The 27,319-nt window shown below is 38.7% G+C and overlaps 1 protein-coding gene across 25 annotated transcripts in view; it reads right to left on the reverse strand.

The window, feature by feature from the left end:
* rapgef6 (Rap guanine nucleotide exchange factor (GEF) 6) overlaps positions 1-27,319 on the reverse strand; it is a 141,210-nt gene that overhangs the window by 56,342 nt on the left and 57,549 nt on the right. The window lies entirely within an intron of this gene.

Consider the following 27,319-nt stretch of genomic DNA (forward strand, 5'->3'; position numbering starts at 1 on the left):
CTCTTAAAATGATACTTTTCTGCCCAGTGTTTTATTTAATCTGCTCAATCTGAAAAAAGCATAGATGATCAGAAAACATGACAAACATGTACTGTAAGATGGAGTTTACTGATCTCAAATTAAAGTGTGATACAGACAGTCTGTCCCTTTTCCATTTCATAGGGCCCAACGTGCTCGTAACGAGAATCTTGGGTTTGGTCCAGCACTGTTTTAACCACTTCACATGCAGAACTTCTGTGTGCCTGTATCATTTATATCGACATAATTTGATGTTGAAAACACATCTAAAAAATAACCAAGTTGTCTTAAACATGAGACATCAAGCGCTTCAAACTAAATCATAACCCTATAAGGCATGTGCTGCTGTCAGATTTTATTGTTATTATTATTGTATACAAATTAATAAATTAAATTGTTTTAATGAATTAAATTAATTAGATAAGTTTTTGATTAAACCATTAAAATGGAATATCGACACAATAAAACGGAAAGCAAAGAACTGGGTAAAAAAAAATGGAATTTGACAACATTAAGAATGTTATTTTTGTTAAACTGTTAATAAATTGCTTTTTACTTTCATGATTTCAATTAATTAAGCATGCTTTTTGATAAATACAATTTTATTTAACAATCCAGAAAAATTAAAACAGAAAAAATATAAATTTGGGATAAATATATATATATATATATATATATATATATATATATGTGGGATCCAGAAAAATGAAAACGGGAAAACCGGAATTAACTCGCATTAAACTAGGCATCTTGTAAAGTGTGCTTATCCTTAAGGTCGGCTGCATTAACAGTTTAGCTTTCTTTCTTTCTTCACATTAATGTTACAGCCTCTGATATTACATAATCTGTGCATACAACTGGCATCGGAAAAAGTATCGTTCAGGAACCGGTATCGAAGTCATGGTATCGATATCAGTATCGATATTGATATTGACAATGTTTGAACGATACCCAGCCCTACTTAAGCATGAGACGTGCTTTATCTTAAGCTCTTCAAACTAAATCATAACCCTACTGTACGTGGCCTGCTGTCAGATGTGTGTGTTGTTTAATGAGACACGTTTTCCTCAGAGCACAGCTGAATACTAACCTGGAAAAGATATAAATTCACACAAGTATTTCCATTTCACATAAAGGATCATCTACGTTTAACTTCACACGCTTCGATGAACGAGTGCCGGCACGCGGATTAGAAAGGTGGAGCGATAATTCTAGCCTTATTGTAGAATATTTTGCTGACATATTTTGCATCCAGAAGCGAAAGCACTTGTTCATCAGGACACACTCGAGTTACAGAGAGGCTGAGAGGAGCTGCCGGTGCGTCAGGGCTTTCATTCAGCTGTGTAAAGGTTATCCGTCACTCCTAATGATGGCATTAGGGCAAACGAGAGGTGCTGCTAATTGCTTCAGTCTCACTGAGCTCACACACACACACACACACAGCGCCGGGCCGAGGGTCTCTATTAATGATGCTGGAGATTAAATATGAATGCATGCTCTGCCTCCACATCAGCCTGACGCCTCGATTCACACATGAGTGACGCACGGGCAAATCATCAGTGTGTGTGTGTGTGTGTGTGAGACCTGAGCCTCTCTGTAATCCTGCAAGATACTCATCCTGCAGCTCTTTAAGAAGGAGCTTTATAAGACATAACTCTGTCCTTGTGGGAACTCCAGTGAATTATTCATGCGTCCCACCGCACTCACGTCTAGACACAACAACATTCAAAACGAGCCTCGCTTCGAGAGGACGACACACCCCTGCACTGATGTTTACTGCTCAGATCACATGCTCACGGGAACACCAAAACACTGAACACCAAAACACTGAACACGAAAACACTGAACACGAAAACACTGAACACCAAAACACTGAACATGAAAACACTGAACATGAAAACAATGGCCTCAAAAACTACTAAGTAAAAGCCGAAGACTGATTTTGTTCAGTCTGTGTGTAAAAAGGTCACATTAGCAAAACACTTCAGCAAAACATGATCAGGTCAAAGTGTCTGAATAATATTTGGTCCCAAATTTGTATAAATATTACTGGTAGTCGCAGTATGAAGAATGTTTGGGTATAATATGTCACAGTTAAAGAAATGAACTATAGAGTCCTGATCACACTAGTGAAATAATATCAGAAATGATATCTGGTGTCTGAATAATCTTTGGTTTGACTGTAGCTGAGTTGTTTGGCATAAATGAATGTCATCATGTTAGATTAAAAATCCCCTGAAAGCTGAACTCCAGATGAACACACTGGCACTGGTAAACACACAAGAGACTGAAAGCAGAACTGTCTACACTGCAATACTTCACATCTACATGAATCAGTTCAATCTATCGCACCAGTTTCACAATGAACTGAAGACACTTCTCAAAGTAACATAAGAGATCTCTAACATTGTGTTTTGGAAACAGCATTTCACGAGCGTTGTGATGAGAAGCGTTTGCAAAACTGTTGTTAAAGACACTTAAACATCTCTTTTACGTCTTAGGGTTTAAATCTAACAAATGAAGAAATTAAAGTACCGTAAAGTACTAATTAATATCAGTGTCAATATTTATTTTTTATTTTACAAGGCAGTTGTATTAATAGAGCAATATCTGTCTTGGAGTTACATTAATATATTATTATTATATGCTAATAGTTCGGCTTCCTGAAACACCAGTGAGAATGTGATGAGAATGAGATGTTATCACTCTTAGTAAAGTCCAGACAGGGCCTGCATTTCATTTAGGTTTCATTCTCATGCACTGACTCGTTCACTCATCCCGACACTGACCGCCGGCCAACCGTTGGCCTTTATAGCTCTCCACTTCCACTCTGAGTGAACGACAGTCAGTGCACTTACTGTACATCACACATACAATATAGTTATAAATAAAACTGGTATAATGGTTTGAATAAACTATGGAAGCTTGTTTCCGCCACTGAATAATAAATAAATAATAATAGCAACTTTTTATCTCACAATTCTGACTTTTTTTCTCACAATAGCGATATATGAAGTCAGAATTGTGAGAAATAGTCGCAATTGTGAGATATAAAGTCGCAATTGTGAGATATAAAGTCGCAATTGTGAGATATAAAGTCGCAATTCTGAGATATAAAGTCGCAATTCTGAGATATAAAGTCACAATTCTGAGATATAAAGTTGCAATTCTGAGAAATAAAGTCGCAATTCTGAGAAATAGTCGCAATTGCGAGATATAAAGTCGCAATTCTGAGATATAAAGTTGCAATTCTGAGATATAAAGTCGCAATTCTGAGAAATAAAGTCGCAATTCTGAGAAAATAAAGTCGCAATTGCGAGATATAAAGTCGCAATTCTGAGATATAAAGTTGCAATTCTGAGATATAAAGTCAGAAACACTTCTGTTTAGCTATGCATTTAATGAATGAGCACTGTGCCAATGTTCGTCCGACTGTTTGAACTGTACTGTATTTTATTTTTATCTGTATAAACTGTTTTAATTATTCTTATTCTTTTTATTATTTTAATTTCTTCTATGTAAAGCACTTTGAATTGCCACTGTGTATGAAATGTGCTATATAAATAAACTTGCCTTGCCTTGCCTTGCCTTGCCTAAAGTCGCAATTCTGAGAAATAAAGTCGCAATTCTGAGAAATAAAGTCAGAATTGCATGATATAAAGTCGCAATTGCGTGTTATAAAGTCATAATTGCATGATATAAAGTCGCAATTGCGTGTTATAAAGTCATAATTGCATGATATAAAGTCGCAATTGCGTGTTATAAAGTCATAATTGCATGATATAAAGTCGCAATTGCGTGTTATAAAGTTGCGTGTTATAAAGTCAGAATTGTGAGATATAAACTATTCTGAAAAAAAAAGTATTTTTTCCCTTAGAATTGGACTTTATATCTCACAATTCTGACTTTATAACACGCAATTGCGACTTTATATCACGCAATTATGACTTTATAACACGCAATAGCGACTTTATATATCACAATTTTGAGTTTATATCTCACAATTCTGAGAAAAGATGTCAGAATTGCGAGATATAAACTCGCAATTATGTGTTATAAAGTCAGAATTGCGTGATAAAGTCGCAATTGCGAAAAAAAAGTCAAAAAGACGCAATTATCTTTTAAAATGTTTTATTTTGTGTCGGAAACAAGCTTCCATAATAAACGGTGCGATGACTCACTCATAAAGACTTCCCTTGTGTCATTACTGTCTGAATCTGCATTTTTTAACGAATATCTTGAATAAAATACTTAATGACAAATATTTATTAACAGTCACTTGTCTCCACCTAAATGATCATTATAATAGTTATGACTCAAAAAGCAACTTTTGAATTATCAAATGTTGAATTAATTGAATAATCAACTCACTAATAAAGTACTTTTTCGCGGTGTAAATGGAGCATTGATCTAAGAGGGTGTGATGCTGTTCTCTACAGCTGGACACACACGCTCCACACACACTGATGCAGTGAGTGTTTGCTGTCCTGCGGGTGTCAGTGAAGCGTGTCCTGATGACCTGATGAATTAGGCAGGCTCGTGTGGAGATGTGGCCTCTCGTTAGATGTTAGATGCGCTAATCCTCCAGGAGCTAGCGTCTCATAAACGAGCCCTGCAGCGTGCAGCTATGATCAATACTGCGCATGTTTAATGCTATTACAGCAGAGGAGAGTCTGCAGCACACACATACACTCAGAGTGAACCAGAACAACACTAGACACATACAACACACACTCCCCTAAACACTATGGGTGTAAATTGGACGTTTTGTCACGATACAATCCGACATCGATTCTCTTATATTATTACACGGCTCTGTGGAATACTTGATTCTGATTGGTCAATCGCTCCATCCAGCGGTATATTATTCCCAGATAACAACCTCTGAGAACAGAAACACAGGCTCATCCGGGTCACTGGACTCATCAGCGCTATACACTCGCTAGGAACGGGTTTTCTTCGTGGAAGTTTTGCGTTTGGTGAGCTAATAAAATATTAAAACTCAGTCAAATCAATATTTTGTGTACAGTTATTTAATTATGCCATCCAGTATCGTGGACTCGCTCGCTCTCTTGTTTCATACAAACGCAGATGCTGCCATTTTGTGACTATTGTTTTGTACACTGTTGGATTATAAGATATAAACAGGTACAGTTTTAAAACAGTTTAATCTGAAATCTCTAATCCTCATAATTATTTATGTGTTGAAATGCAGTGTAATAAGTGTATGACTGTATACCGGATCTCTTAAATGTCCGTCTAGTTTGAACTCGCCGCTGAAACTTTGCGTTTAAAGACCTCATAAAATATTTAGACTCAGATCAATATTTTGTGTCTAATTATTTACCAATGTGGCAAGTATCCGTGTAATAAGTGTGATAATGTACATCCAGCCGGTTGTTATCTCAGAATAAACCCCTCCAGGGTTTACAATTCAGGGGTATATCGATATTATGTTCCTATTTTACACGACCAGTTATATTTTATTAACTTACAAAATGCAACCAAAATACAATCAGCATTTAACTGCAAATCCTGTATCCCAACTGGGATATCCACAATAAAAAATACACTTTAGTTTTTCAAATAATACAGAAAAAAGAGGGAGAAAAAAGCAATGGCAACAGTCAACGTGCAAACTCAGGGCCGGTGGAAAACAAAACTTTACAACTTACACAACTGCTCTTAACAAAAATGACAGAAAGGCTAAATGAAAATGTAACTGGTGGCACTTATGGAAAAGCAGAACTGGTTTTCATGTATATAAGCAGCACTAATAAAACACTACCTTATTAGGCATTATACAGAGTTAACATGAAAAGAAAATGCCATTAAAACTTTTCTGTACAGTAAGTTCCCTTCAGAGACACAATCATATAAAAACACAAATAAATAAAAAAGATTTGCAAGAATCACGAGAATACGAGAAGGCGGCGAAGCCAAAGCGCTCTGATTGCCCCCTACTGGCTGGCTGCAGTATCGGTCTTAAACCCCACACACTCTACGTAATAGACTGGGGCGTGATCCAAACCCAAAAATTCTATTACACTTCAAATGAGTGATTTTCAAATCAATTCAAGTCATTTTAGGTATTTTAAATGATTTGATGAAATAAAAACGGGTGTACAGTCATGATTGACAGCTGTGTTAGCGAATGAGTATGCAGGAGATGGAGTATGGGCGGGACCTTGGTCAGGGGGGGTCAAACAAGGGGCCGACCTACACCATATGACCAATGTAAAACAGTGCACCTTCCTTACAAATATACACTCAATGTCAGACCTGTATGACCTCGTGATAACGGCTGATCTGCCTTCAAGAGCTCTGCAATATAGCAGCTTAGTGCTGGGCGGTATGACCAAACATTTATATCACAGTATTATTATTATTTTCAAGCATGTTAACCACATTTTCTACTGAGTGAGAGAGGAAATACTGCAGTAGACTGACTCTATTTTACTGTCATGAGTGAATATTGTAGACAAATCCACACTAGTATTAATATAATACAGGTTTGCAGTGTTTATAAAGAGTTGCCAGCAGGAGGCGCTGTAGGAGCGGCAGAAACCTCGTTCATAAACGCTGCTTTATCAGGAAAGACGAAGAAAGATTCAATGAAAATAACATCGAAACTTTTCTAAAGACAGTCAGTTCCCTTCACATGCATTCATACAGAAACACCCGCGCCGCATATAGACTGTGAAACGGTCAGTGCTCGAGTTTATTCAGCGATGTCAAAGCCTTCTGGAGAATCTGTTAGTGGCGGCCAGTGTTGATACTGTGAACCAATGTATGGGAAACACTGCAATATCATCTGACATCTATCAATTACAGTTTAACCTCTCCATCTTCACCGCTTAATAACACATGTGCAACAGTAGGCATGTTTCCATTACAGATTTGCGCAAAATTTTTGCGATTTTTTTCTAAATGTCGACAAAAAGCTACTGCGAAATGACGGCGTTTCCATTAACGATGTTATGCGACTAAACCTTCATTTTTTCCTCTCGCGGTAAGTAAAATCATTCCTAAAACCATTGCAATGGACGTTGGTAGGTTTATGAACTATATCCCAGCCACTGCACTGGCCATTATTATTAATAGAAGGAGATGTGTGTGTTTTCCAAGCATTAATGGTGAGGAACGGCCCTTATTATACTGAGAGCGGCTCATATGAGGAGTTTCTGGGTGTTTCTCCCTCAGATCTGCGTCGAGGTCTTGATTGTGGCATTTATTTAAGGGTTTAGAATCCATTATTCCTGTAAGTTTTTTGTCTTAATATGAATTTAATAAAGAGCTCTGTCTCGTCTTCTGTCCAAACACACCTCATCATCTACGTCAGGTGACCTGCAAATGCGCAAAAACTGTTTCCATCGCAGTTTTACGAAATATTTCTTTTTTCGAACTGCCTGAAAAACCTCCTCATGCGAGCGGAAAAACTTTTTTGTGATAAATGCGAGTTTTTGCGAAATTGACGCGTTTCCATTGGGCGTATTTTCAACTCGCAATTTCAATTTGCGCAATTTGAAGGGTAATGGAAATGCGGTAAGTGAAAAGACCCTCTCAAACAGTGTTGCGTCACGTGCCCAACGTTGTTTAAGCGACATACACCGGTATTGCGGTATATTAAAAATGTATATCATAAAAATAAACACCGTTATTCGGTATGAACCGGTATACCGCCCAGCACTAAGCCCAAATGCAAGTGAATCAGGAGGACGTGAATCACAGATGCATCCTGATCTCAGGAGGCTTTCTATCCTGTGCTTTATAAAGTAAACACTGTCCACCATTAAAGACGGGTGACATGGAAAACCTGCAGCATAATCATGCCTTTTGTCTGCGAATGGTTTGCGGTTGGTCTCGTTCCTGTTGTAAACTGGCCGTTACATTAATTACAAAGTCGTAAAAGCACGACTACACACTCCAAACCCATCTGCCGTTACGCTGGGAGTTGTTTTATAGAGGAATGATGAAGGGATTGAGGAATAAAAGCAAGGGAATGCCCGATATAATCCTCCTCTTCTTCCACATTGCGAGGCCAAATAAAAGATGTGCTCCATCATTCATTGGCGACTCTTACCGTTTGAATATCATCCAAGCAGATGCTGAGAGCTTTTAGCGGCTCTATCCTGGGAGGTTTAGGGTGTCATGTGGACAGGAAGGTCAGTTGATCAGGATCAATACACTCAGCATTAGCCTCAACACGTTCCTTTCCATCGCTAAATTATGAGTCAAGGCAAGCGCTGCCTGCACTTTGAGCGAGCTGAAGGTTCCTGTTCCTCGCCAGTTCTGCTGACTGAGAGCAAATCCATGAGTGAAAGCGTGACCATCGGCAAAACACAACAAAAACAAAGGTCAGAGCCTCCACGCCTCTCCCATTGGGTGAGATGAATGTCAAGAAATGGTGCACGTGGGGTCCTGATGGAGACACGCCACTAACAGCTCTAGACCTGCAGTGAAGCATTTGCATGTGATAAAAGGATTTGCATGTCACGACACGCAGGCTAAACTGTGTTAAACACCAGCAGGATGATATTCCTGTAAGTCATGTATCGGGGATTTGCATCTTCCCATGTGTCTTCACTCTACAGTCACTTGGTACTAATGATATCCATTTGCATCAGGGTTATTATAGTCATGTAAAACCTAAACTAAAAGCATAAAATATATTTTCGTTACTTGAAGTAAAATAAAAATAAAACAAATAAAAACGATATACTATAAACTAATTAAATAATATTAAAATAACACTGATTTGCATATCAAATGTATTCTCATCAAAACGTCTAAAACTGCCTAGAAGTGTGACACACACACTGCACGTGTGCAACGTACTTTTGAAATCAACTGTGGACGTGGTTGTATTCAACACGTATTAAATTATTCCTATATTTAACAGATTGTTCAAGCTCTGCACCAGCTCTTTCAATGGGACAGAAAAGTTACATATATCTGTGACTCGAGTCTTGTAGAATGAAAACTCTGCAGGATTTAAAGGTGACATATTATGCCTATTTTCACAAGATGTAATGTAAATCTATGGTGTCCTCAGGATGTGTGTGTGAAATTTCAGCTCAAAATTCCCTCAGATCATTTATTATAGATTGTTAAATTTGCCCCTTTTTGGATGTGAGCAAAAACACGCCGTTTTTGTGTGTGTCCCTTTAAATGCAAATGAGCTTTAGCTCCGCCTCCGTTCAGAAGAGGGCGGAGTCTTTACACGAGCTTCAGAAACTCCAGCAATAACAGAACAGGCCAATCTCACTCATCCAGAATCCCAGAATCACCAGTAGCGAGTGCAGCCTTACGGAGAGACTCAGGAAGAGTTTCTGAATGTTAGTGGAGACATTTGTGTAGTTGTTGTGGAGTTACATTGATCATCTCATCATCATGTTGAACTTCTCCACAAGTGTCCACAGTTCCTGAGGTGTTTATAAGACAGCGGTGACATGTTCTGGTCAATAGTGTTCAGTGCTCGTCTGTGCTCAACCACAGAACAGTTTCAGGCTTTGCTGGATCTTCATCATTGCGTTAGAACTGGTCTCTGTTGTCGCTTCTGAAACCAAATGTCGGCTGGTGTGTGTAAACGTGCAGATTAAGGGCCGGTAATATTATAATAAGATCCTCTTCATACGTCAGAAGGAGAGAGAAATCAGATTTTTTGACACACTTGCAGAGAAAGACTCACCAGAACACAGTTACTGGGTTTTACTTTTCATGTTTTCAGGGTTGGTAGAAGCACCAGGACCCGATTATAGCACTTACACACGGACAAACTCAGATTTTCATGATATGTCCCTTTAAATGAAAGAACCTTTCAGTGAACACTTCTTAAATGTGAGGAATAGTGTAGTAATACTTGGACTTAATAGTAATATGTCTTGAGACCGCTCTCGAGAATTGTTTTTGTCTCGACAGCAATTGGTGATAATTGATGATATTTCACAAATATGACCACATCAAAAATGTGATATTGATTTAACACAAACGTTCAATCAACAAAATTGTATGCAGTTGTAATTGTATCAGTTCAGATGCACCTTCTACACCTCTACAGTGCAAAGATGCATTTTATTGTTAGTGATTTCATTCGATTGTTAACAGCTCTATAGTGTTTAATTATTCTAACTGTATTTATTGATTAGATAAGACATTTCCCAAGCAGCAAATGTGTATCTTCTAGTCTCAACCCCTCAAAGTCTTAAGTCTTTTCTTGGTCTCAACACACACACTTGTCCAAATGCAAATGTCTTGGTCTTGACTTAGTCTCGGTCTAGGTGGTCTTGACTACAACACTAGTGAGGAACATTTTAATAATCTAAAGAACCCTTTTCCCACTATAATCCAATGGAAAGTTTCCATGGATGTTAAAGATTGTTCATGCCTCCATTAATGCCCCTAAAGTAGGGGCCGTGAGAGACCGAGCACCTGATATCCGAGAACTCAAACACTGACACTTGTCCATGGACAGTAATGTCTGCTGGAGGCTTTCAGAGAGCCTTTAATAACATTGCCAGGCGATTGGCTGCCAAGTTCAAAGATGGCCAGACCCCGGGACATTAATGGAGCCGGAGAGTGCAGCCGAGACACAGAGCTGAAGGCCAATTATCGGCTCCTGAATTATGAATGATGAAGATTTTCCAGCTCGGACATATCACAGCACGTCATGAGCGCAGATCGGATCACTGGAAGGCTATGAGGCTGTTGCACATCAACAACCACGAATGGAGGCCGAAGTAAATGTGTGTATGTGTTAAGCATTCAAACATCTGATCATGATCTCTAAGGAATGAAGACTATACCGTGATATGCATCATATCGTGAGGTAGACCGCCCTATAAAATAACATGACCTTTGACCCATCTTCATTACATTGATCCCAGTTCACCCAAGCCTCATGTTGTTCAAACCCTTAAGACTGTATATCCTCGTCGGAGAAGACATTAGTCAGAGTGACAGTAAATCTCTAGAGACTTTCACGGGGTTTTTTTTTTGCTTGTTTGGTTTTTGTTTTGTGCGATCAAAATGATGTGGCTCAAATTTCCAGAATTCTGTGGGAAATTTCTTTGGAAATTTTTTTTTTGTTACCATATTATTACACTAGATGTACAATAGTCATGCATAACAGAAAGGAAAAAAATGCAGAAAGCATTTTGTCTTAATTCAGGTACAAAAAAAAAAAAAAAAAAAAAAAAACCCCTCATATTCTTTACTGTATGTACTAAATATACTGATCCTTATTAAAGCTACAAATATGAATCAGTCGAGAGCAGTGAGTGATTTTATCTGTGTTTTGTTTTTTGATTAACATTAATGACACAGACGGCAGCAGGTTTATTAGGCTGCTGTCACTTTAAAGGGATAGGTCACTTTAAAATGAGAAGTAGCCCATGATTCCCTCACCCTGAAGTCGTCCTAGGTGTATAAATACACCTAAAAATACATTTTAAATATCAATATTTTAAACTTTATCGCCTAAAATAGCTAGCTTCCGGGACACGGCCGTGCACTTTTATGATGGATAGATGCACTTTTATGATGGCTTGATGCACTTTTATGATGGACAGATGCACTTTTATGATGGATTGATGCACTTTTATGATGGATAGATGCACTTTTAATGATGGACAGATGCACTTTTATGATGGATTGATGCACTTTTATCATGGACAGATGCACTTTTATCATGGACAGATGCACTTTTATGATGGACAGATGCACTTTTATGATGGATTGATGCACTTTTATCATGGACAGATGCACTTTTATCATGGACAGATGCACTTTTATGATGGACAGATGCACTTTTATCATGGACAGATGCACTTTTATCATGGACAGATGCACTTTTATGATGGACAGATGCACTTTTATGATGGATTGATGCACTTTTATCATGGACAGATGCACTTTTATCATGGACAGATGCACTTTTATGATGGACAGATGCACTTTTATGATGGATTGATGCACTTTTATAATGGATAGATGCACTTTTATGGTGGATAGATGCACTTTTATGATGGACAGATGCACTTTTATGATGGATTGATGCACTTTTATCATGGACAGATGCACTTTTATGATGGATAGATGCACTTTTATCATGGATAGATGCACTTTTATGATGAACAGATGCACTTTTATGATGGATTGATGCACTTTTATAATGGATAGATGCACTTTTATGATGGATAGATGCACTTTTATAATGGATAGATGCACTTTTATGATGGATAGATGCACTTTTATCATGGATAGATGCACTTTTATGATGAACAGATGCACTTTTATAATGAACAGATGCACTTTTATAATGGACAGATGCACTTTTATGATGGATTGATGTACTTTTATAATGGATAGATGCACTTTTATGGACTTCAAAACAGAAACGGCCATTCACTGCCATTATAAAGCATAAAAAGAGTCAGGACATTTCTTAATATAACTCTGATTGTATTCGTCTGAAAGATGAACGTCATACACACCTAGGATGACCTGAGGGTGAGTAAATCATGGGCTAATTTAATTTTTTTGGTGAACTATCCCTTTAAGATCTAATGCACAGATTCACATGAGTTTTCTTTCTCAACTGTTTACATTCACTTTAACAATGACGTTAACAAATATGTTTAAGTGAATACTTCACACGATGGGCATTTTGACACATATTTGTGTGTAATTTTCTGTCATAATCAAGTATTCATTACTTCAATGAGCTCATTGTGTCTGCCTTAAATTATTACATTGTTTAAATTAATGAATTTTTAGCTAACTGTGATTTTGTACATGTACATTTCTGAGATACATAACTTAGACAGTTTCCTCTGATAACAGACTCTAAATTGTAATGTGGACTCACGCACTCTCTGTAAAGCTGCTTTGAAACGATGTGTATTGTGAAAAGCGCTATACAAACAAATGTGAATTGAACTGAATTGAATATTTGACCATTCAAATGTGTGATAGTTGGCTTCAGGTGTGTGTTAGTCAGCACTATATAGTGCTTTTTTCATGGCTTGTAACTCTTAAACTCTATAACTCGTGCTTCATGTCCTCATTCATGCACATTTCTTTTACACACTAAAATATCAACAAATTTAAGTAGTACTGCCTTTTTTGCAATCATTTGAATGGCGAATTTTGTAGGATTGCAGCAAAAATGCATCATTTTGTTGATTGTTGTTCTGCAACTGGAGGGAATTACATAAGAAAGACACAGGAGAGATTAAGAAAGTAGCTTGAGACTGAGACTGTCAGTTCCTTCTGCTAATCTGTGCAACACAGAAGACGTTAAAACGTGTCTGACCAACACGAGGGTGAGGGGGTTTCCCCTTTAGACCTACTCTACCAAACACATATAACACATAAAATACTCTTCCACCATTCCAGGGTTGATTCTGTCTTAGTGAATGAGTAACAGCAGAGTAAAGTGTGAACGTGCACAAAAGCCCGTGAACATCATAATGAAGACAAACACCAGTCAGACACTTATGTCATGTCCTCGGGACTCGAGTAGTTTCCCTTCATGAATCATGGCTGAAGCGACTGCATGTGTTGGTAAAGCCTGGACTCGACTGCATGATGCAACAGTACTTCATGAATAGGGAAGTCCAGACTTTGATCAGTCTCTGGCTCAGAGGAAGGAAAGTTCCTCTATTAACACATCAAAACACAAACGCATCTTTAAAAAGCATGTTAAGGCCCGCTCAGACCAAGAGCGATAACTATATTAGCGTACACACCGGTGGACGATATCGTGTTGTTAATTCTAAGCGCGTGCTTGTCTGTCACTTTAAACGCTCGAGCTCGTTACAGCAGGATGGATTCTGATTGGCTGCCAGTGTTTTTATCGTTCATCAGCTGGATGAAATCGTTCTGAAAGTGATTTTAAATGATAGTTACAGCAGTGGTGGTAAATCTGCTATACTTTAATAATTGAGAACGATTTTCTGAATTATATCGGTACCACTTTACAATAAGGTTCATTAGTTAACCTCAGTAAGCATGAACTAAGAATGAACAATACTTCTACAGCATTCATTAATCTTAGCTAATATTAATTTCAACATTTACTGATACGTTATCAAAATCAAAGGTTGTATTTGTTAACATTAGTTAATGCACACATGAACTAACATTAACTAACATTAACAAAGATGAATAAATACTGTAACAAATGTATTGCTCATTGTTAGTTCATGTTAGTTAATACGTTAACTAGTGAACCTTATTGTAAAGTGTTCCCATTATATCTTTATCTTTATAGTTATTGTCCTTGGTGTGAACAGGCCTTTATTCTTCATAATAACGCATCATAACTGACTCTGCACTCCTGTATGACACGCCCACTTCTCACCATCCAATCAAATGGTGTGTTTCTCTCATTGAATGTGTGCTGAGTGTTCAGATAGTTTTGATGAAGTCTGACATGCTGACATTCTCAGAACAATGATGTTTGTTTGAGCAGCCTCAACCAATCACACGAGTTTGGGGGCGGAACCATCTTTTTGACAGATGGGAATGTTTGAGCAGCCTCAACCAATCACACGAGTTTGGGGGCGGAACCATCTTTTTGACAGATGGGAATGTTTGAGCAGCCTCAACCAATCACACGAGTTTGGGGGCGGAACGATCTTTTTGACAGATGGGAATGTTTGAGCAGCCTCAACCAATCACACGAGTTTGGGGGCGGAACCATCTTTTTGACAGATGGGAATGTTTAAGCAGCCTCAACCAATCACACGAGTTTGGGGGCGGAACCATCTTTTTGACAGATGGGAATGTTTGAGCAGCCTCAACCAATCACACGAGTTTGGGGGCGGAACGATCTTTTTGACAGATGGGAATGTTTGAGCAGCCTCAACCAATCACACGAGTTTGGGGGCGGAACCATCTTTTTGACAGATGGGAATGTTTGAGCAGCCTCAACCAATCACACGAGTTTGGGGGCGGAACCATCTTTTTGACAGATGGGAATGTTTGAGCAGCCTCAACCAATCACACGAGTTTGGGGGCGGAACCATCTTTTTGACAGATGGGAATGTTTGAGCAGCCTCAACCAATCACACGAGTTTGGGGGCGGAACCATCTTTTTGACAGATGGGAATGTTTAAGCAGCCTCAACCAATCACACAAGTTTGGGGGCGGAACCATCTTTTTGACAGATGGGAATGTTTGAGCAGCCTCAACCAATCACACGAGTTTGGGGGCGGAACCATCTTTTTGACAGATGGGAATGTTTAAGCAGCCTCAACCAATCACACAAGTTTGGGGGCGGAACCATCTTTTTGACAGATGGGAATGTTTGAGCAGCCTCAACCAATCACACGAGTTTGGGGGCGGAACGATCTTTTTGACAGATGGGAATGTTTGAGCAGCCTCAACCAATCACACGAGTTTGGGGGCGGAACCATCTTTTTGACAGATGGGAATGTTTGAGCAGCCTCAACCAATCACACGAGTTTGGGGGCGGAACCATCTTTTTGACAGATGGGAATGTTTGAGAAGCACGTTTTGGTTATTTTTGCAATGCAATTTGGCATTTGCCATCTACAGCAGGGGTGTCTCACTCAGGTCCTGGAAGGCCTGCAGAGCTTAGCTTCAACCTTAATTGAACGCACCTGATCCAGCTCATCAAGTCCTTCAGGTTTATCTGTAAACTACAGGTTTGTGTGTTGGAACATCAACTCTTTAGGACTGTTTTACACCTCTAATGTACATTAATAACACCTGAGTGATCAGAACTGATGAAACAATGAAATCACTGATATATAAATATATCATATTCTGGTAAAAAAAGCAACATTGGTGACACTTTACAATAAGGTTCATTAGTTAACATGACCAAACAATGAATGACTGTATTTTTATTAATTAACTTTAACAAAGATTAACAAAAACAGTAACAAATGTATTGCTCATGGTTAGTTCATATTAGTATCTTTGTTAACGTTAATTAATAAAAACACAGTCATTCATTGTTTGTTCATGTTAGTTCACAGTGCATTAACTAATGTTGGCCAGATTTTAATAAAGCATTAGTAAATGTTGAAATTAACATTAACAAAGATGCTGTGTAAGTGCAGTTCATTATTAGGTCATGCTAATTACTGTAGTTAACTAATGTTAACTAATGAACCTTACTGTAAAGTGTTCCCAAAGCATTTATCCGAGCCTTCATCTGTTAACGAGATTCCCAGATGTTTTCCCTTCTCCCTGCTAGCGGATGCACGAAGAAAGAAAAGGAAAGCACATATACGCACAAACACACACGCAATCGACACACACACAACCATTACGACATCACTTACTTTGGAGGACCACGGCTGCAGGCAGTTGGCATAGCAACGGACGAGGAAAGCCATTTCCCAATGAAAAAAAAGGAAACTTTCCAGTAAAAAAAAAAAAAAAAAAAGGGAAGAGCGAGTTCCTCTCAGAATCCAAACAAATGAACGCTCGACCCGGCCGAGATGTCAGAGAACGAGCGAATCACGTATCCATCGCCAGAAAGCAGCCTTGCAGGATCCAAAACTTCATCTCCACACGAGCTCATGAACTCCTGGAGTCCGGGATGAGGACGGATATTAACTAGCATGTGTGCAAAACTACATGCAAACCGGCGTCCGCATCCGTCTGGTCCAGAATGAGCCTTCCGTGGAGAGCAGCAGAATCCAGCATTCCCCGGAGACCCGAGACTCGCGCATCGATCGAGGATCTGCCGCTGAAGACGAGCGTCTGGGAGTGAGAGGGACAGAGAGAAGCCGGCAGAAAACATGACATCACCTGCGCTGGGAGGAGGGCGGGGTAAGATGGGCCGACTGCATTAGAGCCATTGGCTGAGAGGAGGAGTGGAAACACGAGCGTCTTTATTGATCAGAAAGCGACACTGCAAAACATGCTTCTCTTACTTAGTGTGTCCAAAATATCTAAACATTCTTACATCAAGATGCATTTACTAGATTATTACTAGAAATGATCTCTTGTTTAATTTTTTTTTTAAAAATACAAAAAAATTAAAAGTGAGTGAGTTTTTGCTTAAAACAAGCATAATTATCTGCCAATGGAGTAAGAAAAATAACCTTGTTTTCCATTTGAACTGGGATTCAATTCCTCCTCAGGAAGAGGAGAAGAAACAAGCGTTTTTATTGATCGTAATAGTCCATTGTGCACGAACACACTCCATAAACGAGCGTAAATCACTGCGGATGGTGAAAAGCACTCGTTATGCTAATGTGTTTTGTGTGACAAAGGAGCGCGAGAAAAAAAAAAAAAAGGGGGGGGAAGAGATGAACCTCTCAGGCACTTGATCCTGTTATTAAGTCAGGAATGCTGGGAACACAATGGCATTAAAGCACACATGACACACGTCATGTTCTTCTGCACGCACTGGAACTCTGAGGATGGGATGCATCGGGAAGCGCATGCGATTCCCTCGGCTCAGAAGCTGAGGCATGACATCATCTCTTTCAGAAGCAGCCAATCAGAGCGCAGCACATGGAGCTTCCCGAGGAGTGAGCGAGGCACATAACACACATCGGTGTGAAGGATTATGGGGATTGCTACACACAATGCCTGAGACCAGAATCCTACGACCGTGTCTCTGCAGGGTTTCATCAAACACATTAATCAACGTTCATTCGTATGAGGACATTAACTGAACACAGAAAGAGCATAAAACATGCAGTCCTCCATGAGCTCAGAGCATCTCGTCTGCAAACGGGACCAACACAACACACTTCAGGATTATTACCCATCACGACAGATCAAAATTAAGTCAATTCACATTTTACTTTAAAACCAAAAATCTCAAAAAATCTCTCCAGATTCAGCATAAAAGCATATTTAGCTAATTTAATACATTATAATAAATGCAATAACAAGAATACATCCATTTGCTTAATATAATATAATATAATATTCAGATGGTTTTAATGTTTCCCCAAACATTTTTTTTTTTTTTCATATATTTGAAAATGGTGATATGTATTTTTTTTCAATGTCCACTTTATGCAGAGTCAACTATTAGTGAAAAAAAAGAAAAGTATGAAGCCATTCAATGGCATTCCTGAAGAGTGAAACACTGTGACACTATCAAAACATCCTGACACAATAATACTGACTCAACCAATGGGATGGGTTTGGGGGCGGGGCTATCTGTCTGTTTGACCAATGGCAGACGGGAAATGTTCAGAAGAAAAACATTACACACTGCATCCTGAAATATTACTTTAAAAACATAATGATATTAAAACTATTAACTTTTGCCATTCCACCCTGTGCAGTACTTGTTTATTATAATTCATATAGTACACTAAAAAAAATCATGGGTTATTTTTATAAACAATCATGAGTTGAATTTTTTGGGGTTATTTTTTCAGCATCTGGATAGTTTTCTTGTTACCCAGATCTTGGGTCAAACAAAACAACCCAGGGATTGAGTTATTTATCGCAGGCTGTTTTGCGTCAAAATGGTGCATTTCTTCGGTAAAATACAGGTTTGTTTACATTTTATTGTATCTATAAATCCGTTATTGTGCCGTAAAGCAACACACAGGGGTGAATAAAATAACATTTTATGATTTTATTCAAAAAGATACCGAATATAAATACGTATGATGTTAAAATATGTTGTCAGAACTGTACACTGATTGTGTATGGACAGGTTATGGAGTCTCCGCATATTTCTGCTCCGGGTGAAAGCGGCGGTCTGAAGTTAGAAGTTCCTCCGCTGAACACGACACAAGCTGGGTTAAATCAACCCATTATGCTGGGTTAAATGAACAACCCAATTTGCTGGGTAAAATTAACCCAACATGTGTTCTGTCCTATATTTACCCGGCCCTTGGGTTGAAAACAACCCAAATTGGGTTGTTTTTAACCCAGTGTTTTTTTTTAATAGAGTAGACATTTAAATCTCATTAAATCTTCCACTGTAAGTTCCCCTGTGAAACGACAGCTTCAGGCAGGGTTACTGAACGCATGAGAAGAACTGGTGCAGATGTAGAGCGTAAACATGACAGACACAACGGATGTGCTTCCTCTCTGAGAGACTGAGCGGTCACGAGCGCTGGTTCAGAAACCTCGACTCGCGCGCGCAGGGGGGGGCAAAAATTTTATGTTTTTTTATAATAAATTAATAAAAACTCAAATCTATCAATATAAAATACCTGCATGGGACACAATAAGTAGATTTGGGTATCTAAATATACTTTAAAACTACCTGTTTGCCTTGTGTAACTAAAAAATATCCTTTTTTATAAGCATCATGTTAGCATCATGTTAATTGTGTTAGCATCTGCCCAGTGCTGAGCTTTGCCACTGCAAGCGCCACTCACATTTTCTTCAGGAAATGTACATTTAAGACACACAGCGCATCAGTGTGACAGTGGCGTCTCGAGGCTGATTAATGCGTCTGTGACACTCACTAATGAGTCTGTGTGCACAAGGGTCTCACTGTCTCAAGCTTTCAGAAGAGTGATAGTGACAATAACACACGCACACTTGATATCAGTTTCCTCATGCTAACTAAAAAACATTGTGAACGTGCACTAGCAGCTCACTAGAGCAACATTCAACTGAAGCAAGTGACCTGATTTGTTAAAAGTCCCCCTGTAGTGGAAATCAAGCTTTTAATGTTGTTTATGTGTCTATGTGGTCTTTTTAATATGCTTAATATGTGTAAATTCATAAGTCGACACCATTGCTGAGTATTCTCTCCTTAAAACTGCAGTGAACCAAAGACAGTCTCAAAAACACGCTTTGAAATCGCTGGTGTTTCTGACGTCACAAACTACCTTGTAACCAATCAGATCAACGTGTGATCGTCAACCAGTGGATCTCTGAGATGAGTGAGTGAGTGGAGGCGGGGCTCATTTGCATATTCATAGAACCGCGCATACTAAATGAGGCAAGGGTGTCGAGTTACATTCAAGCTATTTTAAGACATGAAGAAAATTGGGTTGGTGTTGGACACCTCCTGTTTTCTCTGATTAAATGTGTAAATAGCGCCATCTATGGTCCGATCTTCATAACTGTTTGCTTGCTTGTTTAGAATCACATGTCGCATATGCTCACCAATTTTCGCGAAGTCCCGAGTTTTCGTTTAGGAGTTACAGGCTTTTGTGTGCATTTGGCCACACCCATTTTCTAAATGACCTCGTTATAGCAACCCAAAAGTGTAAAGTTCTACTTTTTGGATTATAATGGATCTGGACTGTCCAGAGAATTGTAATGGTGTTGGTTTTATTCAGATTGATTAAAAGCCTAGGACTAGTTTTCAAAAGTAAGTTTATACATAATCGTGAATATTTAATGAACGATTTGATTGACAGCAGTGGTTCAAAGTTGCTCAGGTATGAGGAGATCTATCAAATGATATGAATATTGTGTGGATGTGTGAAATACTGCGTGATTAAAGAGCATACACAAAGTTTCGTTCTGATCGGCCTCTGTTAACCTTGTCTAATAGGTGCTCAAAATTCATTGGCCCATGGCGGCCATGTTTTTTTGCGATATGCTAATGTCCTCATAGGCTATCATGGCGCCTTGGACAAAGACAGTGCATACCAATTTTCAAGTCAATCGGACTAACTGTTGGGGGGTTATAGCCATTTCCATGTTTTTTTTCCCTGTTATAGTGCCTAATCTATGTTATAGCGCCAAAAAAAAAAAAAAAAAGTGTCTAATCGCCATGTTTTTTTTATTACTGTGACCTCAAATTGAGCTCATACATATGCGTACCAAGTTTGGTGAATATATCTCATTCTGTTCTCTAGTTACAGTAATTTTACTAAAAGTGGCTCCGCCCACTTCAAACGTTTTGGCGCACCTTAACAACCGTGAATCAAAATTTCAACGTAGTTTTTTTTTTTTATATAATTATTGCTATTCAGACTCCAGAGATTATTTCTGTCCATCTCTCCCCAAATTGAGACCTAACATCTGGCAAAGTTTCAGGTCTCTAGCACTTACAGTTCGGTCTGCACGATCAGTTTTATGGCAGAAGAAAAATAATAAAAACCCTTACAATTACGTGCTTGAACCCCTAATTAAAGATTTACATTGATTGAATTGAATAAAAAAAATGGTGGAAATGAAATCGGAGATATAAGTGACAGCATGAGTCACATGGACTCTTGTTATGATGCTTTCGTGTGAACGCTTCAGTCTCCAGAAAAGGACAAGTCGCTCCTGTTGTGTTCCATAGTAAAATGAATAGAAAGTCATACGAGCTTGTAAAGGCATGAGGATGAGAAAATGACGACTGATGTTTATGTTTGCATGGTGGACTTTCAGGTCCAGCGCTAGGAAGTTAACGCCTGCAGGGCTGAGCTTGCACACATCACTTCCTGCTATTTTCTCAGCTCCTCACACACACACACACACACACACACACACACACGGACACACACATGGACACACACTTCCTGTAGAGTGTGCTGGGATCTGAAGCGAGTGAAAATCATCCAACATGAGAGATGATCTCTGCTTTGAGTGGATGAAAACATGAGCTGGGGGGGGGGCAGGGCTGGCATGATGTCATCCTCTAAAATTAGACCTCCAGCACAAACAGCAGAGATTCTCCTCATGAAGCTTCCAGCCGCTCTCCTGCAGACTAATGATGAAAGCCCAGCAAACCTGTCCAGCTCAAGCGGAGCCTCATGAGTAGCCGTGTTTCCATTACCCTTCAAATTGAATTGAAAATACGGCCAATGAAAAAGTTTTTATACTCGCTTGGGGGGGGGGGGGGGGGGGTTCAGACAGTTCGAAAAAGGATTATTTTGCAAAACTGCAATGGAAAGGGTCACTTGACACTGATGACGCGGTGTGTTTGGACAGAAGACGAGACAGAGTTCTTCATAAAAGACAAATTATACTGGAATACTGGACTCTAAACCACAAATAAATCCCACAATTTATCAAGATCTTGAAGCAGATCTGAGGGAGAAACACCCAGAAACTCCTCATATGAGCCGCTCTCAGTATAACAGTCTTTCCTTACCATTAATGCTTGGAAAACACGTCTACATCTCCTTCCATTAAATATAATGTCTAGTGCGGTGGCTGAGATATATGTAAACCTACCAACATCCGTTGCCATTATGTCTGGAACGACTTATCACAACCTTATTTGCATCGTGATCCCATGAACTGAAACAAGAACTGTGAGGCGTCTGAACATCCCAGGCTTTTCCAGTGTTTTCAACATAGACTGTATTAAAAATGCGTGACGTCACCAATAGTGTTTCGGAAGAGCATTTTTGAAGCCCAAAGTGGGCGGAGCCGGCCGTCGCCATCTTGGCCGCGAGTCACTCCCGGATAAACGAAAATGGGTAAATACTGATACACTACAGATTGTTTCAAGGCAGCTTTACAGTAATAAACACTGTTAATGTTGTAAAATTCATCAATTATGAAACAAATTCAATTTCAGCTGTAAAGCAGCTCCACAGAAGACAATAGAGTCATTATTCAGTTCAGTTAAACAACAGTGTCGATGTTGTAAAGTTAGTGTCATTATCCAGCTCAAGTTAATATTATCAATATTAATCAATATTAATTTTGTGTCACATTAGTTTTGTGCCAAGCTTCTCTCCTCAGGAAGCACATGTAACGCTATATTAAAGCGCTAATAACCAAAAGAGCGTGAAACCAACACGGAAGTGACTTAAACTGCAGTTCATCGACTGGCCACTAGAGACCGGCTCCAGAAGAGAGTCAATCCCATAGACCCGCATGTTAAAATGCCCAACTTTACAGTAGAAAAAAATATGTTTACATCCTGGTACTAAAAGTGGTTTTGGTCTATATAGCTAATGTTGCCCTTCATGATGACTATGAGGGGGGTGAATATTTTTATAACTCATCCGTTTAAATGATATTAAGCCTTAAAGTTCTGCATAATTAAGGGCGTGGCCACTTGAGTGACAGGTGGATTGCTGCTGATGTCACTACACGTCAAATGTGCATTCTGTCCTTTTGTTGTGTATTTTTAACCAAGTGCAAACGCTCTTATATTATACACAAGTCAGTTTTTACATCTTCAGAGGCAGACAATATGTTTTCATAATATTTTCAAGATCTTTTCAAAGGACTACAGAGGTGATGCCAACTGAAGAAAGAACAAGTATTACCACTTATGAATCATTACGTTTGCGTATTACTACTAAAGCACTTTGCAGTACTGTATCTCTTCAAGTTGAAGACAAAAACTACACAGGCGTCAGTGAGTCCCGATGACACACAACGTTAGCCATCGCGCTGACTGCATTAGCGGAGCACGAGTGTTACTCACACAAATGACACAGTTGTGACACACTGCACTGTCACTATCAGATTAAAGTCATTTCAACACCGACTCAGCAGACACAGGCTCTCTGACACTGTCCGGATATTGCTGCACAGTAAACACAAAGATGCATCCATTCGAGTGTGGTTATAATCCAATACATGGACTTCTGATCTACGTATAAGCGCATACATCCGATTCTCTTTCCATTCAGGAACACAGATACTTGTTTTCAGCTCCATGAATTAAATTTAAAAACATCTTCACTAGTGAAAAGCTGCATTGTTTCTCAGCAATGAGGTGATAACGTTGCTGTTTTTGAAGTAATTAAACTCACGGCTTGAGGTTGGTATAGAGACTAGGGCTGCAGCTATCGATTCTTTTTGTAATCGATTAATCTAGCACTTTATCGATCGATTAATCGAGTAATCGGATAAAAAAAATTGTGTGTTTTTAAACAACCAAAACAAATAATGCATAACGAAAATGATGTGGCTGTAAAATAATCAAGCATTTGGCTTTTATTTCTCAAAAAAAAAAAAAAAAACAGAGCTATTTATTCCAGAGCCTATTTATTGTACTTTTTACCCATTTAGTGTTTATAAGTGCCAGTGCCAACAATTATATAACAATACAGTTAAGTCAACTTTATACTGTAAAACATGTATAACATGTAAAACTATGAATACAAACTTAAATAGTAAAGGCCATTTGGCCTTAGTTTTGTCTTCTTAATACAACATTACAAAAAAAGGATTGCACCTTCTGCAAATTACCCACCAGAGAACAAAAATAAATTAAATGAATATAAAATATCAAGCCAAACAATGTATACAATTTATAAAAAAATAAGTGTAGCTTTAAAAAGGGGAATGTTTTATTGCAAATATGTTAAAAAGAACAGCATTTTGTTTCTCGCTTAGGCTAGTTGAAGTATATTAGCACGTTTTGTAGTATTATATTTTTTTGTTAACTGAAAATGTTCTATGCCCAATTAATTTGGTAGCCGATTATGCCTTCCCCAAAAGTACGAGTGGATTTGGAGAAGCAGGCTGGGGAGTTTCATTTTTTGTTGTTGTCTGTAACTATTTGGCAGACGTGACAAACAAGGTCTCGCAAAGACTGCAATGCAATATTTGTTCCTCCATCACGATCCCGGTGTATACAGTGAATGCATGCTGAAATTATTGTTGCGTGGCTACATAAAAGTTTGAGCATATGTGATGCATTGCCGCAATTGGTCTGACTGGCGCGTGAGAGAGACGAGGGTGCGTGTGTGTGTGTGTGTGTGTGTGAAGGGGTTCTTTTTTAGGCTATACTCTCTTGCAGTTGAACATGAATACATTTACTACTTTAAAACATCAAAGCTAAACATCATATCTAGTCAAACCGCCTCACGACATCACTACAAATACAGTATGGGATTAAAATCAGCGAACATCAATGTATAGGCTTCGGCACGGGCGGAAATATTGGCGCTGGGTTAAAAAAAATGCGGGGGACAGAATCGTTACCTTGTTTCAGCGACGCTGGAAGGAAGCGATCCCAAACTTTATGGACATCTTTACTCTCCGCCATCGCGCCAACTAAATTCAAAATGTATCACGCGCTATTGTGCTTCCTGAACACTGAACAACGGTCCGTGTGAAATCAGATCCCTGCGCGTATAGTGCGCGTCATAGGAATTCAACGAGGCTTCGAGGCAGAGTTTTTGCCTCGAGGAATTTTTGTAATCGAGTAAATCGAGTAACTCGATGAATCGTTGCAGCCCTAATAGAGACGCAGGTAAAAACGTAAAAACGTAAACTTACTTTATTTCAGAATTCTAGATCTAATGACCGGCAGATAAAATAAAATCAAAACCTAAGGATCAACCATGTTCCTCGTATCAAAAGCGATCGCCCGTGGAGTCATTCTAGTTCTGATGGAGATTAATGTAAACAGATGTCGGATACGAGTAGGTCTGAAAGTCGCCCTGTGGTGAAAATCCAGCTTTTAATGTAGTTTATGTGTCTATGTGGTGTTTTTAATATGCTTTAAGACAAAGCATGTGTAAATTCATAAGTCGACACCATTGCTGAGTATTTTCTCCTTAAAACTGCAGTGAACCAAAGACAGTCTCAAAAACACGCTTTGAAATCGCTGGTGTTTCTGACGTCACAAACTACCTTGTAACCAATCAGATCAACGTGTGATCGTCAACCAGTGGATCTCTGAGCTGAGTGAGTGAGTGGAGGCGGGGCTCATTTGCATATTCATAGAACCGCGCATACTAAATGAGGCAAAGGTGTCGAGTTACATTCAAGATATTTTAAGGCATGAAGACCTTCTGTTGACTATATTGCACCAACATCTCTACTAACTCTCATTAGAGTATTAGCAGAGTATTAGTAGAGTATTAGTAGAGTGTTAATAGAGTATTAGTAGGCTGGTAGGGATAGGGTTAGAATAAGCTGACATGTAGTTGTAAAGTTACTTATAGTCAGTAGAATTTCTGTTGAAGAGCATCACAACAAAGAGGCAACAGATACTCTACTAATACTCTACTAATACTCTACTAATATTCCACTAATACTCTACCGATACTCTACTAACACTCTACTAATATTCCACTAATACTCTACCGATACTCTACTAATACTCTACTAATATTCCACTGATACACCACTAATACCCTACCGATACTCTACTAACACTCTACTACTCTACTAATACTCTACTAATACACCACTGATACTCTACTAACACTCTACTACTCTACTACTACTCTACTAATACACCACTAATACTCTACCGATACTCTACTAATACTCTACTAATACACCACTAATACTCTACCGATACTCTACTAACACTCTACTACTCTACTACTCTACTAATACACCACTAATACTCTACCGATACTCTACTAATATTCCACTAATACTCTACCGATACTCTACTAACACTCTACTACTCTACTAATACTCTACTAATACACCACTAATACTCTACCGATACTCTACTAACACTCTACTACTCTACTACTCTACTAATACTCTACTAATACACCACTAATACTCTACCGATACTCTACTAATACTCTACTAATATTCCACTAATACACCACTAATACTCTACCGATACTCTACTAACACTCTACTAATATTCCACTAATACTCTACTAATACACCACTAATACTCTACTGATACTCTACTAATACTCTACTAATATTCCACTAATACTCTACCGATACTCTACTAATACTCTACTAATACTCTACTAATACACCACTGATACTCTACTGATACTCTAACAATCCTCTACAATCCTCCACCGATACTCTACTGATACACCACTGATACTCTACTGATACTCCACTGGTACTCCACTGGTACTCCACTGGTACTCCACTGATACTCTAACAATCCTCCACTAATACTCTATTAATACTCTACTGATACTCTACTGACAGTGAGTTGACATGTAGTTAATTATAGTCAACAGAATGTTCAAAAGGGACCCTCAGAATAAAGTGTTCCCCAGCATTTAACTCTTCATGACGTATGGAGAAACACAGAAGCAGTGACAGCAGAGGCTGGAGAGCCATCGGAGCTTGACTGACATTCAGTGGCCCAGACGCTTTTTCAGTCTGACAGGAAACGACACCACAGACGAGCGCTCTGCTCTAGTTTGCATACCTTGTTTACTTTCTCACTGCTGATCACTTCACATATAAGCTGAGCCTTTACTGAACGCACAGCCATGGCCTGTCTATTCATGTACTCAAAAATACATTTATTGGGGGTCAAATAACTGCCCTTATATCATCATCAAGAAAAAAGTCTAACTAAAAGAACAGGAAATCTTACATACTTTGGAGTTTTTTATTTATTATTTCTTAGAAAAAAAAACAATATCTTAAAGGTTTCACTGCTTATATTTTGTGTGCCAAATCAATGTCATGTGGTGCAACTCTGAATGACATTTACTAATTAAGTAATGATGAATGAACTTATGATTAA

The sequence above is a fragment of the Rutilus rutilus genome (genome assembly GCF_951802725.1).
Source record: "Rutilus rutilus genome assembly, chromosome: 18".
Taxonomy (NCBI): Eukaryota; Metazoa; Chordata; class Actinopteri; order Cypriniformes; family Leuciscidae; genus Rutilus; species Rutilus rutilus.